This window comes from Lagopus leucura, unplaced genomic scaffold (assembly GCF_019238085.1).
Source record: "Lagopus leucura isolate 7727_CA_CO unplaced genomic scaffold, USGS_WTPT01 Super-Scaffold_702, whole genome shotgun sequence".
Taxonomy (NCBI): Eukaryota; Metazoa; Chordata; class Aves; order Galliformes; family Phasianidae; genus Lagopus; species Lagopus leucura.
In genome coordinates, this window is record NW_024962254.1 from 4,439,366 (window position 1) to 4,452,748 (window position 13,383).

At 36.5% G+C, this 13,383-nt stretch overlaps 1 protein-coding gene across 1 annotated transcript in view; it reads left to right on the top strand.

The window, feature by feature from the left end:
* Positions 1-13,383, top strand: part of LOC122175185 (disks large homolog 2) — a 737,856-nt gene that overhangs the window by 336,509 nt on the left and 387,964 nt on the right. The gene's annotated exons all lie outside the window — the stretch shown is intronic.

A 13,383-nucleotide genomic window follows, 5' to 3' on the forward strand; every position in this document is an offset into this window, starting at 1 on the left:
AGGTTTAAATGAAGGCTGCAGGGAAAAATAAATTCTTCCTATTCTGACTGGGGGAAAAAAAAAAAAAAAAAAAAAAAAAGGAAATCTGAAAATTTCTGAGATTCACGAATGTAAAGATTTTCATTGGATATTAAAAAATAAGCACAGCATGGACCTAAAGAAGTAAGATGAAGGAAGGAAGGCATGAGCTTAAGACGTTTGGCATTCATAATGAATATGAATTGTGCTGTTTAACCCTGACTGGTGAGCAAATATTTGAAGAGAGAGGTGCTAGAGGAGACAAAGGAAATTATTGTCAGAAAGGCCAAAATCTGGATTTTTACAAAGGTAGGAAGGTCTTGGAATTGGGACTTTTTTATTAATTAGTGTTTTAAAATGTATTAACCATACAAAAGTATGTATATAAGGATTTATATATTTATATATTTATATATTTATATATACATTTACTCATTTATTTATATATACATTTACTGAGCATCTGAATAAATTTGTTTCTTCCTCCTAATTAGTTTGGCAGTAATTTTGGAAGTTAGATTGTACATCTTATTGTCTCAAAGGTCTCTTATGTTTTCCAGATTGTTAAACAACAGTTTTGCTTGTTTGTTGTTTATACTCATCTTTCAGTCTGTCAGTAAATGTGGATTACAGTGAAGAAGCTAAATGAGGTAGAGCTCTGTGCCAGCTTTTAAAATATGTAGTGGTTTGGCTTCTCTGATTTTGCCCTTGAATTATACTACAGCAATGTTGTTTGGCCTGGTAGTCACTGCTGTGTTATGCATGTCATCATTTCTGTAGTGGGATAAGAGATTTTTCTTTTAGAGTAGCAGTATTGACAAGATTGGCTTAATTCATGTTTCTAAATTTTTTTCAGATCATTAGTGAAGATGTGTTACATAACACAAGACTATAGAGTTAAAAATACAGTTCCTCCTGAAACATGCATGAATAGAAGGATTGTGCTATGTAATGATAGGTAATAGAAAAACATGTTATTGCGCTTCAAAAGCCAAAGTAAAAGTATTAATGGATCTTATTCATAAGATTATTCATCTTATCCATCTGATTTATTTTGCTTCTATTTCATACCCATTGTATTTCAAAACCAGAACATTTCAAAGCTTTTCTTGAAAAATACATTGTTTTAGAATGGAACATCTTTACAAAAGGGCCAAAGTGATTATGGAGTAAAAATATACCTGTTTTCACTCCTTCAGATGAGAGAGGAGTGAAATTAATATATAAATTTTATAAATTCTTTGTAGATTTTGGAGGAAATTTTGAATATTTAAGTATCATTAGAGATTATTGACTTTTAACATCAGCTTTTAACTAAGGGTAAATGCAAATCATTAAAAGACTTCAAATTTTAGGAGGTTTATTTTATCTTCCTCAGAAATAAGCACTACTTTGAATATTTGAATAATACTATAGATCATATCATGTGAAAAATCAGAAGAAAATCTTCATTGTCGCTGTCTGTATGAATATTAGCATCCTGTCAATCCACGGAGTAAAAGCATCCCCTTGTCATATATCTAATTACCCCTTCACATTTTCACTCTGCAAAAGTCTAATACTTTCTATTTTCAATTGTGTATAACCTTCACCTTGAGATTCAATCAAAAGACTTTTTCTGTAAACGTTTGATTCAAACTTTACCATTAACAGGAAATGAGTATTACTGAACTCTAAAAGAGAGCAATTGGTACAATTCATGAATTAGACTTTCTGACCAAAAATAATAATAATAAGCTGGAAAATGGGTTTCTGAATACTCCCTGATCACTAACAGACAGTGGGTCCTTTAGACCACACTGAAATTAGTTTGAAATAACCCCCAAAGCAAGGCCAGGTTTCATGACTCTCTGTGAGCCTGTTCCCATTGGGCAGCTCTTCTCATCCTTGTAGCCTCCACTGTAGGGAAGCCAGCAAGGCACGGCTCTAATCAGTCCTTCTTTTCTGAGAAAAGTCATATATGCTTGTGTGTCTATAAATACCTCTCCTCTATGCCCAGATATACTTCATTTTTAATTCATCCAAGAACATTTGTGCAGGAGACCAATATGTGCTGAAGATTTTAGAGCACAGCATGTCTACCAGGCCTGTTAAAACCACTTGGAGATTTGAGCCAGCCAGGAATTGCCTTGCTCTAACAGTTAAATGTTTTTGGAGTTTGTTTTTGTCTTGCTCTCCTTAGCCTTGAATTAGCTTCTACCCTTGCGTCCTTTTTTATGTGTTATACTGTGGACCCATAGTTAACACTACTGTACTTTGTAGAAGTCCACTAGTCCATTAAAACTGGTTGGGTCTGCGGATTTGCATGGATCCAGTGGTTAACACAACCACTTGCAAGTATGCTTTTATAGTACATGGTCTTTTATAGTTCATGGTCTTAAGCCATGAAGCACAAGCTCTTGAAGTACATAAGGCTCTTTTCTTGTGTGCTGTTAATTTAATTCTGAATTAGTAAGTTGTGGTATCACAATTCTGAGCTGAATTGGGAAATGTAACTCAAAGAGAACATATGAATAAGTATTTATAGACTTAATGTTTGTGGTTTCAGACAATGATGTTTATAGATAGATTTCACTCTACAGAATAGTGTAGGTCTTAAATAAAAGCTGTTTTCAAAAATGAAAAAAAAACCTCAGTGTTGATGTCATTATCTGAATAGTTTTAATTTTACAAAAGAAGGAAGAGTTTTCCCATTCCCCAAGACTTCAGGCATGAGATAGGAGAAATTTTCAGGGCTGGCGTCAGGCGTAGAAGTATTCCTTTGAACCTGGATAACCTAAGAAGCAAAGAAGAAACAGCTCAATATTGAGAACTACTGCTTTCTTATTTTACTGGAAATGGAAGGGCTTCATTTCTGTGACACTTCAATCCAAAGGTACATACACAACGTATTTGTACAAGGAAACTTATTTCTAATTTCAAGGATATTTATTGCTTTTATCTGGCATTGATTGATGTTCTACTTTGCAAAGTACCTCTTGAAGTTCAGCCAAAGCAAGTTTGTTGTTATCTTGGCAGTATACACTGTAATATTTGTAGTAATATTGGTTAGGTAGAGGTACCTTCCCTTATATTCTTGTATGTATTGCTCTGAACATTATCACTGCAGTTTCTATATTAAGTCTTTGACATTGTGTTGATTTTTAATAAGAATTTTGAAATGCCTTGCATGTGATCTAGCTAAATCTGAGTGAACACCATATTATTTTCACAAAAATGATAAATTAACAACTGAAATTTGTAGCCAGGGATCAGCTGATCTGTGCTGTAAAACTAACACTCCTGCACAGTTTTGGGAAACGGTCTGAAGCAAGGTCTGTACTGTTGTGCAGTGTGTAGACTGTTTTGGAGTGTGACTCATATCTAATTCACATTTTACATAATAAAAAAACATGCCACTTTTAATGCAGTGAATGGGTGAATCAGCCTCAATGGTAAATTATGTTTTTAATCAGTGTTTATATGACCTAGCACTCTGAATATTGCTGCAAACCCAAATATACCACTGATACTACTTGTTTTCATGATCGTAAAATTTCTGACTTCCATAATTTTCTGTAGAAGGTTGACTTAGTTTGAGGGTCATAGAAAACAGAGACACATTCATGAGATAAATGTCCACATTGTGGAAATCAATAGTAATGAGAAATGACAACTGAATGCAATTGTTTTTTGTGGTTTGGTTCTTTTTTTTCCTCTTACATTAACATACTAAATCAGCTGTCTAGTGATATGTGTTTGTAAATTATTCTTCATGAAGGTGACTGTAGCTTATAACTCAATTCTTTTTAGTCTTATATTATTTGTACTGAATACAGAGTGCTTTACATTAGCTAGGCAGAAAACCACTTTACTGGATTTTGGCAAGTGTTGTGGTTTCATTCTATGCCAAGTTTAATTGGGTGATATTGTAGTCATAAAAAAAAATAATAATAATAACCTTGTGTAAGGTTCAAAATAAGGACTAGAACTTTGCAAAGGTGGTTGAAAATTGAAGACAACATAGTGTGTTTGTCTTGAAATTATTGAGCTAGAGTAATTTTCCAAATAATGTGCAGAGTACAAGTTTGATTAATCACCTTGATTTCACCATCATCTTTCTCTTTAGTAGAAGGAGATTGCTGTTGTATTAATAGTGTGCTTTCTTACTCTATAAACTGTGAAAGTCTCCAACTGTTCATATGACCTCTTGTTATTCCCCTGAAGGAGGACAAACATAATTTGCAGCTGGTGCTTTCAATACGATTTTATTTCTTTCACAGAAAATGGATATTACTTTGAAGGGATTTTGTGTAAAATAAATCAGAAAATTGCTTCTATTTTGTTCTCCAGGCATTTGATTTTCATGTAGACAGACACAAATATGTTCTAATTTATGGAACCCTTTGTCCACGTATATTATCTTTGAAAGTCGTCCATCTTTTTTTTCAAACTAGAGGCTAAACTCCAGGAGCTGTTCTTGGGAGTTAATAAGACTGATTTCATTAATAGGACAAGTTGGTCTTCAGTCAGATGGTGAGAAGTTGTGCTGCATTAGCTGCTTCTAATGTGTGCTTGGTTAATCCCTGTGAACAAGAAGTTGCACCAATTTTCTTTCTCTGAGCTTGTGAGAAGCAGCAGAAAACTGCTTTGAATTTGGCTCAGCTGTTCAGATTGTCTTTTACTTTTTTTCTGCAGCAGAATTAATTGAGCATGAGGGAGCTGTTCTGCTATGCTTTTCGTTGTAGAGCACAAAGAGACTGTGGCTTCCTGCCCATACACACACTAAAGAGTATTCCAGGATTTTAGTAGAAACAGTGCATCTTTCCACTGTTAGAAAATTTCTTGTAAAGCAACTAAAATGCTGTTCTGTGGAATTCATAAATGTTTGTTAATAAATGTGCAGAGGTATTATTTATCTGTATTGTCCTTCTTATATAATGTTATTATTGGTTGAAATACATTAATTATCTTTTCATTTCAAGTCTGCACCCTCCTGCAGGTGTAATTATGTTCACAGATGAATCAGTGTGAGATCAGTTACACTGGTACAGGCCCAACAACACCAGTGGGAATGCACCATTTACTGAGAGTATAGTAAAGCCTTCAGTACTTATTCCGAGTTAATAAACAAGGAGAAAAGAAACAAAGAGAATTCATTGATTGTGATTGCTCAGCAGCAATGAGAGAGTACAGGGAAGGGAGTATTAACCCTTAAGAGGGCTTAAAAGTAAGTAAAGCTGTTGGGGGACTGTTTTAGGCACGACAGTATGAGCCAGAGTATACGATCAATTAATAAAACGCAAGAGATTATATGATGTTGGTTTGATGTTGTTTATACATGTATTTATGTAGAAAATGGGTGTGGCTGTATATATATTGCATATTTCAGCATCTGATTACCATACAGAACACCATGGATATCAATAAGTGCAACAAATGGTTTCCATACATCTCTTGCCTCAAATTTTGCCAGTTAAAATGTTATTGATATCTTTTTAAGACCAGGTGAAATTTCTTTCTTGAGTGTTTAAATGAATCAAACAACTCACAGTTTATTTATTAATCTCTGCCTTTTATTCACTTATTCACCATAGTTACCACCATTTGAAATAAAATTACACAAATTACAGTATTGAACATTAGGAAAATGTATGTCACAAGTTACAACTACTTCATAGACTCATTTGGTGAAATAATATCAATCAAGCAATAGCAATTTTCCATTTCTATGTATCTTACACATGGAATAAAATATTATACAAGAAAATCACTTCCAGAAATATATGTCCTGTTCAGTCAGTTGAAAAGTTTGATGAATTTTCCTCTAAAACTGAGAAGGACTAGAGATATAGGATCCTGACAAACTGGAAGGTTATGATTAGTCAGATGTTAGTGTGTCAGCAATGTCAGAAGCACAGAAGAAAATGAAAAGCAGACTGACTGCAAACTTCTCAAGCTGTATAGGAAATGACCTGAGCTGCAGAAGAAAGGATGTAATTTTGTGGAAGAAATGACTGTATCTACTTCTCTGGAAAGCACTGCTTCAAATTCTTACATTGATGTATACTATAAAGTTTCATGAGTAAGGAATTTTAGGAAATATTTTTTTACGATACAAATTCTGAAAGTCTGAAATAGCCCTATATAATCAGTTAAGCACACACAGGTTCCTCAAATGCCAAGTCTGTGAGAATAATGAACTATGTAACATAAATCACTCTCTGTTGAGTCCTCTCCCTCTTGCCTGTAAAAACCAAACAAATAAACCAACAAGACGTTAGGTGACAGCTAAACATAAGTTGGGTAGCTAATATGAAAGAATTTCTCCTAGTTAAAGAGAGAAGTTTGTATGTGTAAAAGCTGTCATTTGCATAATTCTTGTTTTGCTGATTCTGATTTGGAATAATTTGGAATAGCTAGCCTAAACAGAATTGATACACAGGCATTTTTTCACTTCCATCTACTATATTCCCCTTTTGGAATTATGACCTCTGCTTTAATCTGCTTCGTGGATTATGTATGAAACTGGGAGTTCTGTGATGGGTCAGCATTGGGTATGCTGAGTGCTTGCACTTAAAAATGTATAGACACATCTCTTTTGAGGTATGTGTGGTTATAAAACTCTACATTGATGCTGAACAGTGGAAAGGATTGTGAGAAGTGAGAACTGCAAGACAAAAAGGGAAAACTGAAAGAGAGTCCTTTGCTTGGGCCACGTTTTGAAATAAAGGATAAGCAGGTGAAGCATATTAACACAGTAAATCAAGGATTAAGAGTTAGAAGGGAAGACTGTATTAAAATTATAGATGGAAAAGTTAAGGAGGAAAGCTAATCATAAATGATGCTTTCGTTGAAGAAAATATATTCATGCATACACATGCATGCATCTGTCTGTGAAGGAACAAAAAGATTTGGATGTAGTAAGAAAATAAAAAGAAGTAAAAAATATAGAGATGGCAGTGGAGGCAGAATTTGCAAGCAAGAGAAGCTGCGTAAGTGTTAGGTGATGGCCATGTGCAGAACGTATAGAAAACATAATTTTGTTCTGAACAAAAGGTAAGAAGAAATTAGGGATTTGGGATAGATGAGTGGACAGTGAGGTGAGCTGAGAACTGGCTGACTGGCAGAGTGCAGAGGGTCATCGTTGGTGGTGCAGAGTCTGGCTGGAGACCTGTAACCATTGGTGTCCCCCAGGGGTCTGTGCTGGGTCCGGTCTTGTTCAACATCTTCATCAGTGACCTTGATGAGGGGATAGTGGCCACCCTCAGCAAGTTTGCTGATGATATGAAGTTGGGAGGATTGGCTGACATGCCTGAAGGCTGTGCTGCCATTCAGCAAGACCTGGACAGGCTGGAGAGCTGGGCAGAAAAAAAACAGATGAGGTTTAACAAAAGCAAGTGTAGAGTCTTGCATCTGGGGAGGAATAATTCCATGCACCAGTACAGGTTGGGGGATGACCTGCTGGAGAGGAGCTCTGCGGAGAGGGACCTGGGTGTCCTGGTGGACGACAGGTTGGCCATGAGCCAGCAGTGTGCCCTTGTGGCCAAGAGGGCCAATGGCATACTGGGGTGCATTAAAAAGAGCGTGGCCAGCAGGTCAAAGGAGGTGATCCTCCCCCTCTACTCTGCCCTGGTGAGGCCTCATCTGGAGTACTGTGTCCAGTTCTGGGCTCCCCAGTACAAAAAAGACAGGGATCTCTTGGAAAGAGTCCAGCGGAGGGCCACAAAGATGGTGAAGGGCCTGGAGCATCTCCCCTATGAGGAAAGGCTGAGGGAACTGGGTCTGTTCAGGCTTGAGAAAAGAAGACTGAGAGGGGACCTGATCCAGGTCTATAAGTATCTAAGGTGTGGGGGGCAGAATGGCGAGGCCGGACTCTTTTCAGTGGTGAGTGGAGACAGGACAAGGGGAAACGGCTGGAAACTGCAGCATAGGAAGTTCCGCACAAACATGCGCAAGAACTTCTTTACAGTGAGGTGACGGAGCACTGGAACAGGCTGCCCAGGGAGGTGGTGGAGTCTCCTTCTCTGGAGATGTTCAAGACCTGCCTGGATGCCTACCTGTGCGACTTGCTGTAGGGAACCTGCTTTGGCAGGGGGGTTGGACTCGATGATCTCTGGAGGTCCCTTCCAACCCCTACAATTCTGTGATTGTGTGATTGTGTGATTCTATGAATCAAATAGAGAAAAATGATAATTGTTAATCAATGAATGGCTGTTTTCTGCAAGAGAGTTAAAACAAGAAAACCAAGGGTAACAGTGAGGAAGGAAGAAGGACTAGGAAAGAATGAGTATGATACACAAACAGTAAAGAAGAAAGTAAAATAAAAATTAAGACCTGAACAAGGGTATGAGACACTGAAGAGGAAAAGAATAAGCAAAAAAAAAATCAGCTTTAGAGCAAGGTATAAGAAGGTCGTGACTGTGCTGTGAATCTTTACTGGTGTTGACTAAAAGCTGGATTTTTCTTCTTGGAGCTCTGCTCTAAGAGTGCTATCTTCCCTAAAGGCTGAGGGTGGTGTCTTCCCTAAAAGTTGAACGAGTGATGGCCAAGTGCTCTGTAGATATGCCTACAAACCCGTGGAAGAAGCCATATATTTATTGCACATATACTGTATGATCTTTTCCTGATAAAGTTATTACAAAACCATGAAGTCTTTCATTCATGATTCTTCACGCCAGAATAGTTGTGTGATGATAAAAAAGTTTTATGTTTTGTTACATTTCTGTTCAATGAGCTTAACATATTGCCCTATTTCCTGGAAGAAATAAGGCGGAAAAGAAGGAAGTGGGCTTATTATGCACTGTGATTAAAAATAGATGTAGGCTATCTTTTATAAAAAGCACATAAAATGCACTCACTCAGATAAATGGAAGTGGCATGAAAAGAATTCTGGCAGTCTTTTTAAGACAGATCAAAAAGATGAAATAATCATATTTGAAATCATGGAACAGAGGATACTCTTTCCAGTATGTTTATATGAAGTGAGAAAGAAATTAAATGCACTTGGAGAACAATATCAAAAGAACAGCAGGTTTCTTGAGAACAGTGAAGGAGCTTTGTCAACTACTGAAGAAATAACTTACATCTGGAGATGACCAAGAACTAAATAAAGATTACTCTTTCATCTTGCTGATATAAAAGAAATAATGCAGGGCTGTTTAAATCTTGTACGTGTTAAAATACCAAAATAGCCTGGGTGTTTCCTAAATGTAAAACATAGAATCTTAATTGTGCCTTTTTAAACTTTTTAAAGGACAGATGTGTCCTAGGATACTTGCAAATCAGATATTGGCAATGTGCATTCTGTACGGAGGGTTGGCTGATGAAACTGTTCAAGCAAAAGAATCAAAATTATATGGTGAGTGAAAATCAGTAACAGAGTAGTTATCTTCCTATGAATATGATAATAAAAGTGGAAGCAGCAGTCTTTTTTTCCTGAAGACAGCTAAAAAACAATGTCCAACGAAATATAATTAAAATGGGTTTTGTTTGTAGTACTAGTCTACAGATATTGTAATTTTTATTTAATGCAATCTCTTCTTGAAAAGATCTGGCTTATGTAATGAATGACTTTTGCCTGGATAACACCACCTGATGACCACCAGACCCCTCACCAGAACTCCGTATTAATTCAGCGCATGCACCCAGTGCTGCAGTAAAGTACTGTCGGCTTTCTAACCTGTCATTAGGATTGATGAGTTTTATTCCTGCATTTCAGTGACACTGTCATCAAGTAATTGCAGAGACATAAATAAAGAATCAGGAAAAAATAATACATGCAACAGTCTTAAAAACAAAAGAGTATGTGAAAATGATAAACAGTATAGATTCTCATGGATTTGGGGATTTGTTCTAAAGGTACAGAGTTGATTTTCATAAGGGACCCCTTCCTCTGCTTGACATTCTTAAATTTCATTACATGAGACGAACTTCCGGGAAAGTCAGAGTAAAATTATTTAAGAACAAACAAATCCAGGTTGGCGAGAAACTAAGTTTGGTGTTCTGTATGCAGGGCTTTATTTCACTTTTTCTGAAAAAATTGTTTGTTGGGAGCATCTTTTTTACCTGTTCCTTATTTCTCATCATAAACTGTCATCTGTATATCTTAGGAAGGTATAAAATTTGCTGTGGTCTCTAGAATTGATTAGAGTTTCACCAGGAAAAGTCTTTTGCATGCTGGTATCTGGATAGTTGCTACACATTACATCTCTTTCTTAAATAAATGTTCATACCAAAAGCTGGGAAGAATCCTCAAACATAACAGTGCAGCTGTAAATGTAAAGCAACTGTTGCCTTGCTTTTGCAAGCAGTTATTTTGGACATTGGAATTGACTTAGTAATGGTAACTTGTTCTAAAGTGGCTGAAAACTCATCACACTCTAGATCCTGAATGTATTTAAGGACAGGAGGCTGATAATTCTTCTCTTATCACGTGTTGGTGATGCTGTTGCTGAAAAATAGGACATTAAAAGCCCTCAAAAGTTACCTAAAGGTTTCATTTATGTTGTCTATTTTGTCTGGGCCAACAGCATCTTTTGGGTGTTCCTGCATGAGATATTTTGACTCCACATTCTGTGCCTTTCAGAAGTGTGATTGACTGCATCCTCCCATGCATTCAACTTGTGCTCTCCTTATCAGTTTCTGCCAATCCTCTGAGACAAGTTGTTGCCCTCCTTTGGGCATCTTACTGTCACAGGTGCTGTTGAGCACTGATTTTCCGTAGAGAGATCCCCAGCTTGCCAAATCAGAGAGGGAAGTCGGGAGGGAAGTCATGTTCCAAGATGACATCCTGACTTTTTTGACTTATGGGGGAAGGTGCTGGATATCAAGCTCTATATATGCTTCCAATTACATGTGCAGATAAACCTCTAACAGTAACTGGAAAATCTCCTAAACCAGACTTCAGGTCTTACACAAATGTAATAATTGTAGAAGAAATATTGTATCTGTTATGTAGGACTTTTTATCAATCTAGAGTTAGGAGAATTTCAAAGAAAATTTATGTAAGGCAAGAGCTCACCAAACTTCATGCTTCAGTTTTAGACTCTGCACTCAGTGAAAGGAAACTTCAGGGTCACAGTTCAAATAACCTATCTGAGACATGTAATGTAGGATGAAATGACTTAAGAGCTAGAAGTATCTGTTCCTCTCCAATGAGTATAAAGAGAGCCAGATGACTACTTCATATTTCAGCATTATAGATAGCAAAATTCAGTCAAGATTAAGGATATCTATTGTCAACCTTGATGTTCTGAAAGAAGGGGAAATAATAATTACAAAGCAGCTTGCAAATACTTGTGGTTTCTTTGGCTGTAGAGGAAAAGAAGAGATGACCACAAACAATCAGAGAATTGTTAAGGTTAGAAAAGACCTCTAAGATCACCTAGTCCAACTGTCCACCTTCTACCAACATTTCCCACTAAACCATGTCCCTTGGTACAACATCTAAATGTTTCTTGAACACCTCCAGGAGCAGGTTTCCACTAGTTGCAAGAAATGGAAGTTGATGGTCTAGGCAGCTTTTTCAGGAGCCTTTTCAGGCCAGAGCTGTCACGTTTTAATAGACAAAAGGAGAGGGTATGCCTGTATGCTGCTAAATAAGAGTACCAACAAGCCAGTTTCAGCAATGGAGCCATGATTCTCCTGCTTAACTGTTGTCTTGCTGCTGGGCTATCTGTTTCCAACAGGCTCCAGACAGAAACAGCCTTAAGCACTGAGGCTTGGCTGAAAACTCACTCTAATTTAGCAGTGTGGATGCAGCCAGAGAGTCTAAATATGAAATAAAGTGATGCTACTAACAAATGGCATTGCATGTATCATCATTTCACCTGCATCGTGTGCTTGCAGTATCTTATTTGAACTTTTATGAAATAACTGTGTTGGTCTTCCAAGCAACCAGCAAGAAAGGACAGTGAACTACATATAAGCTTCAATAACAAAAGGAGTTGGATCAAGATCCGTCTTTTAATCCATATCATTCCTGCTGCTATGGAACATGGTAAAAGATCTCTGCTGTGATTCATGGAGATTTGAGCTGAACCTTTTTAAAATTGGGACTTTGGATGATAAAAGGAAATCCTTATATGATCGTAATCGAGATATTGTTTCTGTGCAAATGCCAGTTGAGTATTCAGCTTGTGTTTTCTCCTTTCATCTTTACACAGAGGTTGCTCACTTCTCATGTCCCTCTTTTTCCCATTTTGCTGCGCTAATGAGTTTTTAATGCAAAGGAAGAGTGATTATAAGCAGTGAAGCAAAGACAGCTTTATAGAATAAGACTGAGGAATTGAAGACATAGATCAGAGCTATCCACCAGCCTAAGATAAAAGAGAAGTTCGTGAAAACAGAGACATGTAGATAGCTTTGATTTCATTATCATCAGACAAGAAAGGACAAAAATTGGGATAGCTGTTCATACCTAGTTAGTTTCCTATATCAATAAAAGACTCTATGAAGAAAGCAGTAAGTTTATCACATAAATCAGGAAAATATCCTGTAGGAAAATGTTGGCTCATCTCTGTTTTTTATGTAACATGATTAGCAGATTGTAATCATTTAAAAAATACAGATGTTTTCTACTTTATTCATTGATGCCAAGTTTGTGTTTCATCACTAAGCATGGATTTTTTGTTTGGGCCTTTCTCCTTGTTTCTTTTTGAACACAAATTCTGAGGATTGTATTTCTGTTACTGATTCCATAGTTATCAATTCTTGAACTGCAGATAAATTAAATAGTTTTGCTGGTTTTTATAGGAAGCTTTTCTTTGGAAGCTACATGTACATAGTTGTAATACTCAATACAAAATACCTGATTACATTTGAAAAGTTATGACTAGATGAAGAATTATTGTGTTTAGTATTTTTTGTTGATTGCCTCTAGAAAGTTGATATAGAATTATTAGCAGTTAGGAGTGGGGAGGAGTGCTGAATATTCTTGTTCTGAAAAATAACAAAATTGTTCCTTCAAGGGACAATCCTAAAATTTCATCTAATTTTTGTTCCTATTTTTTTTTTTTTTTTTTTTCACTAAGCACAAATTAAGTAAAACAATAGAGCAGAACTATTTTCCAGGAAATATCCTATCATCATAAAAGCTATAAAACAGTATGATTAGTGAACAGTATCTTGTACTTTTCGGCTCATGGGTATTTTCTTGCAAAATCAAAAAATAGCTGTAGCTAACTTTGAAATTCCTTTGAGATCTTAAGCACAGAAGTCCTTCCAGTACCATGCACTTTACTTATAATGTAGCCAACTTTGTAGCTTTCTCAAATGCAGCTTTCTGCCCATTTAAGAGATTAGGAAACTAGGAAAGGCATGTTAAGTGTGTTGCCTAGAGGGACAGGAAAAATCCGTGTCAGATGGGAACAAGATTTCAGAGTA